Source organism: Cygnus olor, chromosome 2 (assembly GCF_009769625.2).
Source record: "Cygnus olor isolate bCygOlo1 chromosome 2, bCygOlo1.pri.v2, whole genome shotgun sequence".
Lineage (NCBI taxonomy): Eukaryota > Metazoa > Chordata > Aves > Anseriformes > Anatidae > Cygnus > Cygnus olor.
In genome coordinates, this window is record NC_049170.1 from 81,010,734 (window position 1) to 81,017,331 (window position 6,598).

At 40.7% G+C, this 6,598-nt stretch overlaps 1 long non-coding RNA gene across 1 annotated transcript; it reads right to left on the bottom strand.

Moving 5' to 3' along the window:
• Positions 1-1,431: 1,431 nt before the first annotated feature.
• Positions 1,432-4,829, bottom strand: LOC121065751. The gene is made up of 3 exons (XR_005817293.1): positions 4,731-4,829; positions 3,212-3,318; positions 1,432-2,178 (listed from the first exon to the last, which is right to left on the bottom strand). It is a non-coding gene; the product is annotated as an uncharacterized LOC121065751 (long non-coding RNA).
• Between the last annotated feature and the right edge of the window lie 1,769 nt (positions 4,830-6,598).

Sequence of the window (6,598 nt, forward strand, 5' to 3'; positions counted from 1 at the left end):
CAGAGGCAGCCGGTGCACCGAGTGCTGCAGGAGCAGCGATGTTGAAGGAGGGATTGAGGCCAGTGCTGAGGCCCTCACGCCATGTACCGCCTGCTCTCGTCATTAGCAAGGTACCTGCAGTGGTACAACGTCTTCCTGCCAGATCTGATCTGGGCAGGTGCCTTCCGTCCAAATGTCCCTCTGTGGCAATGATACCCAGCTCTGGAAGTTCTTATTCCAACAAAGCTCCTCAGGTCCTGGTTCTTCTCTTACAAGACCCTCTGCAAGTGACCAGCCCACCACATTTCACCCTGCCTCCCAAAGTAGCTCTTCAAAGCCCTTCCCTAGTCTTGTGCATAGAGACTTGGAGATTTCTTTTTGAGAAAAAGAAGCCAGGGATTTTACTCTTCTGGCACATATGAAGAAGTTACAGGGAAATGCATCTATGCTTTTGCCTTGCCCTTCTTTTCCTGGCACTTTGTTCTGTGCTTCAAGTCAGATGCTATGAGGTATGACGGCCACACTGCCACTCCGTGTTTGAAATGTCAGCATGTCTCCACTTCTCTCAAAAAAGCTCATAACCAGAGGAAGCCCTGCCCTCACCATCTGTGTGGTCAGCAGTTTGGCAAGAGTCAGAAGCAACATCTTCTCAGAGCTCAGACTTCAGCAGGAAGAAGTCTCTAACCTCTACCAGGAGCAAGATAGCTCCAATCCTCTGCAAGGGACAGGGCCCCTTGATGCCCTGAGAAATGTATCCCTATGTTTTGGACAGATTGGTACAGAGGTTAGGATTTTGTAATCACAGTATTTGCCCATTCTTCCCAATCTAAATTGCTTTCAAATCCATTGCACATTTCCTAACCGATGTAGCAGAGGGGTAGGAATTTCACAGACAGGAAGTTCAGGAAAACTGGCAGTTGGATGGGGAAGAGTGCTCCCCTGCTCCCACCCCAGACACCCAAAGGAAAAGCATTTTCTACTTAGCCATTATCTATTTTCTTTGGTTGCAGCCAGCTGGTGATTCACAATGTGCATTACTATGAGCTGGCCACAATAAATGCTGTTTATTTCTGATCTGGCAGTCATAGGGAATATGAGCAAGTTTTGGAGGTGATAGGAAGAAGAACAAGGACAGTCCTGTGGGAGGCCAGGCTTCACTCATTCTATCATTCAAGGGATAACTTGGCATTTTCTTAATTTTGAGTATGACCAATGTTCTGTTTTTCTCTTTGGTTGTGTGGTCGAGTCTCATGGAAAAGAAAAGCTATTGCAAAATGGGAATGGAAAACTCAGTCCATCTGGTGTGTTTGAGCACTGTCAGGCAGGTGAGATAATCAAGAGCTGTAAGAATATAATAACAAGGGAAAACAGAAGAACTTAGATGGAGGCGTTATCATTCCAAGGGAAAAAAAATAAAAAATAAAAAAAAATCATTTTCCTGTGTGATTCTGACTCTCTTCTCCCTTTCCAAGACTTCAGTCATCTGCTCTAAAGGACTGGCTCTTTTTCAGTGGCTGGAAATGGCCTAAGCAGTTCAAAGAAAGTAGGAGATACTAGGGACTTGGGGATAAGAGTCTTGCAAGTAAATTTCAAGGAAAATATTACAGCTTTAGCAGCTAACAGGAGGCAGAAATCCACTGTCTAGGAGAGTGCATTGGGGTATTGCCAAGAGCAAGCTGCTGATAATGGTTGCAAATATATTTGCTGATGAAATGTTAAGTTGCTTGATAGAGCTTTTTGGTTTTCAAAGCGACACTTTTCCATGAAAATTTACATCATAAGAATTTGAGGTGGGGTAAAATTGGAACCATGTGTTGGCTAAATCTGGCAATTGGTTAAAAATGAGTGCAGAACCAAAGTGTCTATGCTTACAAATTGCAGCATTAAAAGCTAACAAGATGTCTCCTAATCCAACCTGAACAGAAAGACGTTCCTGACCATGAGGGTCTCCCTACAGACTCAGGGTTAAGGTTTTCTAAACAAACTATAGCCCATTATCCCTGTATCTGTCAGGAACAAAAAATACAGCACAAGGTATTTTCAATTCACCAAAATCCCTGGCAAAATCCAGCTGACAACAAAAGGAACAGCCATGAGACCAAATAAAATCTTTGTTTCTTCGGACCGAATTGTGGAATTTCTCCTCTTTCTTGCAGCCTCTTTCATCTGTTGTGCCTTCTGCCTTCTCTGTCAACTCATCTGCACAGGAAAGAGAGAAAGGAAGATAAATGTAGCCTAAGGAGAATAATTAAAAAAAAAAAAAAGTCCATATTGTATTCATCATAAACAACCTCCAAAATCAATGCACATTCTGCGAGGAGGGATTCTGGTCACACAGACCCTGTTGGCAAAACTCCTGTTGATTTTAGTGGGTGTGGATTTTGTCCTCTGCTTTAGATACTCTCTGAAGAGTGTAGCAAGTCTCCATGCAGACCTAAGGGACTTGGAAGTTGTTAAGTAAGGTGTGTGATCTAATTGAGAAAATAGCATCTCTGGGAGTTTTCCTGACCACAGCTTTACTCATTCCCACCCAGTAACTTCTTTGGTCCTAAACCTGCAAGAGGCTGCACACGTGGTTAACGTTAAGGGCGTGTGTAGTCCCATATCCATGAAGTCAGTGTGAATATTCATTTGTTCAAGGCTAAAAGCGTGTAGATGTTGGAATGGTTGGGACCTTGGACAGTTTCAGTATTATGAATGGTGCTCATTGCAATTATCTATCTAGCAGAACACCCTTTAGTATGACTCCAGAGCAAAGATTTTAAGTCATAGGCAAAGTAAAGGATAGGAAATTGGTACTTTAGAGAACTAGCTGGACAAGAGGCTGATCTCCTAAACTCTGCTTTGTTTAAATGAACACACTATAGCATATTAAATTATCCTATATTAAACATGACTTCATCTTTAAGAGCTTCTAAACATTATGATTGTAACTGACAGCAACTTCTAGATCTGACTTAAGAAAGCAGCATGCTACTGACTACCTGAAATAAAACTTACTTTTCTGTTATCGAAGTTTATGTATAAAAGCTTAAATTCAAGAAAAAGTAAGCCTTCAAACTCTACCTTATTGCAGAGTTAGTGTAACTTAAAGTTGTCTAAAATAAAGCAAATACTTAAATACTTTCCTGAATGAGGGTCTAAAGGAATAATTTTGCTGAATAAGCACTGAAGGGCCATAGGTCTCTAAACAACTAACTGTAACTATTACCAGTAAATATTTTCATTTTACCTTGTGTATCACTGCCAGCTATGATGGGCTGAAGCCAGATTCTTGCAGAGAGGAAAAAGAATACACAGCAGTACAGAAAAGTGATCTCTGTTGTCTTGCCCTTTTTTCTGTGGGGAAAAAAAAAAAAAAAAAAAAAGCATTTTGGCATTCGTATGTACAAATCCATGAACTGTGTGTTAAAAGATTATATTTAAGTTTGTATACAAATTAATCATTTAAAAAATTACAGCTCAGCAGTTGTTTATATCACATGACCAGACTATCAATCATAATAATAATAAAACAGGAGATTTTTAACCTAGTACACTTCTGAGTATTCAACCAAAATGGAGAAAAATGGGGAAAACACATAATATATCTTCAGGGCAGTAATGTCCTGTTATTGTTAAAAAACTGCTGGGACCTCATTAGTGACTATGAAAACATCATCTGTGAATACTGTGAGGCAATAAATCTACAGTGTCCAAGGAAGAGAGTGCAGGGGGGAGGGGAGGGGCGAGGGAAGAGAGCAAGCACAACGTGTGTATTTGCCATTTTTTCTTACCCAGCTGTGAGTTAGTAATTTCCATAACTGCTTGCCAAACAGCTTCCAGAAACTATTACCGATTATGTGAATTCAATAGTCTGCTAATGAACGATAAGATAATGGGTCTGTGTTCAAGACTGCAGGAGACAAATACTTGTTTACATGTCAGAAATTCCTTTTCCATTTGGGTCATTGTACACAAATACACATGGCTCATGAGGCCATGGCTCATAGCAGTATAGCTCCCAGCCAGGGCTGCTGATGCTGCGGGTATGGACCTTCAGTCTCCAAACCAAACGCTAGTTGTTGAGGTACTCCTCCGATGATCAGTTTTCCATAGCTTTAAATAAAGCAGGCAGTGTTTTAAAAATGAACGAAGAGTTTTGTGAAAAGAAGGAAGGAAAGAAGGGAGGCAAATAGCTTAACGATAAATCCTGAGACAAATTTGTGTAAATACCTAGTATTTTGCAAGACGCTGCATGAGACCTTTAGACTTGTGATAAAATTTACCTGTCATAGCTGTTTTAGTAATGCTTTATAATGCTTTTCACCTCAGATGATTTTATCATCTGCCTGCCTTATAGCGCCATAGTGCAATGAGGCATAAATCCATTGGTATCACATACGTGCTGCTGCGCTACAGTGAAATTTGGCTCTGTATTTGCAGAACTCATGTCACCTGTCACTGAAATGTGGTTCTAGAGAGGAAAAGCAGCACTGCCAGCAAGACTGTTTTTAGCAGAGGAAGCAAAGGGTAATATAGCCAACCAAAATGGCTTGGGAGAGTAGGTAGGAGGAACAAAAGTAAGTACTTGAGTCAGAGTTTCTTCAGGGCACCAGGTCTCATGTATGCCTGAGAAATTAAGGGCACTTCATGGCCACAAGTTTAACACCAACTGAACAAGTGGAAACTACTTGCTGCCACAAAAATTACAGACTGGTTTACTGGTTTTGTGCAGGACCCCTGTCGCCAAGTCATCCCCCACACCCCACTTTTTTTTCTTTCACTCTAAATCCATTTCTTCCACTTGATTTCACAGCACTGGATCCTTGGTAGGTCATGGTCTTCAACTGGAGAGTTCTTTTGTACATTGAACCTGTAAAGGCATTGAGAAAGCAAACAGAACTATATTTATCTCCCAGGAAACTGGGTACCTTATCTCTGTATGTGAAAATTAAGTCACTGGGAAGTAAATATCACCAAAAAAGGACTTCACATTACCAGTATCGCTTTTGGAAATCTTCAAAATTGGCAGATGTCTAACGTAGTGGCCTGCCACGGTTAGTAAAACAGCTGTTTTCCGTATTTTGTTTATGCTGGGGCTTTGGACAATGAGACTTACGGCAGTAGGAGAACCAGAGTTTAGGTGGTATTGGACTCTAAGGAACAGCTAAGACCTCTGTCTCTAACTACAGACTCTGTAGTTTTACAGGATTGTTTTGGACTTACCCCATGCTATAGCAATTGGAATATGACCCTATAGAAGAAAATTGAAATGCTGCAGTTCTTTCCAGAGATCTTGGGCACCTTTATCTCCAAGGGCTTCTGGAAGATGGAAATCACGCACAGCTGAAAATCAGGTGTTCACATTTTAGGGCTTGAGTCTTTCTTGTGTATCAGCTTTTCTTACTCTTCTCTGAGAGCTACTTCATCCACTCTTACCACCTGAAACCTTATCCTTTTGCATGGTGTCTCCTCTTTGCTCTGCAGTGGAAACAACCCATAGAAGCATCAGAGGAGAGCGTTTTCTGCAGAAGCTAGCAGCAATGTTGATTCTTTCTGCAAACAGAGCCAACAACAGAAGAAGTCAAAACAAAGATCTGGCCATGCCCAATCAAAGGTCATCTCCGGTATCACATCCCATTAGTCAAAAGGCAGAAAGGACCAGTCATGATTTAGAGTAATCTGAAATAAAGCACTAGTGCTTGGCTTGGAAGGAATTCCAGGTTTTGTAATGGATCTGGCAGAACTATATGTTAATGTGGTCTGCATTAATTTATGTTTTGTAAATGTAGAAAAGCTGATGGGAAAGCAATAGGCCCCTGCTAAGCTATATCTCTTGGAAGAAAAATGACATGAAATAGGATTGGACCTTATAAAATCTCAAAGGTAGCAGGGAAAAGAGCATGCTGTTATTCATTCACAGGAGTCGGTATCTTCTTCCTTCTCCTGGGCAGTGTGTGCACAACCAGAAATGGTCAATTCAGGCATATACATGTATATAAGCACAGTGACTGGCAGCCTATATAGTACATGCGTAGAGTATAGGCAAAAAAATTTCACTAGCAGATAAGGAAACAGCTATTAATCTGGGCAAAAGTTAGAATTGCTTAGTCAGACGCATATGAGCAGTCTTGCCACTGTAACAGGGATTCATTCTTGGGACTGAAATTTCTGTGCTCTGCAGTAGCTTGCTGTAGTTTAAAATCAGATCAGAAGTGATGCTTTCATTGGCTTCTTGGTCTACACAGTCAGAAAGAAATGGTAAATGGGAAGAAAATATATGCCAGTTCTGTGTATATATCAACATTTAACTTCTGATTGCCTAATTCTATATTAATCCTGGACTGACCAGTATAGTATTTGAGGTGAAAGAAGAATTTGTATGTCTATGATATTCAGAAGAAGAAAAAAAAAAAATAGTGTTTCTGATACTCCTCTTTCTTACTGACTGCATATACATCACATTATACTACAATGTGAGCTGCTTGGCCTGTCAGGGTACTTTCTGCAGGATTTTCAACTCCATTGGGGGAAATTCAAACATTCAGCTCCAAAAAAAGTCCCAGGAATGTGCATGCACATCACTTAAGAAGCTTCAAAAATCACAACTTTCATGTGTGATGTTCTGCAGTATAAG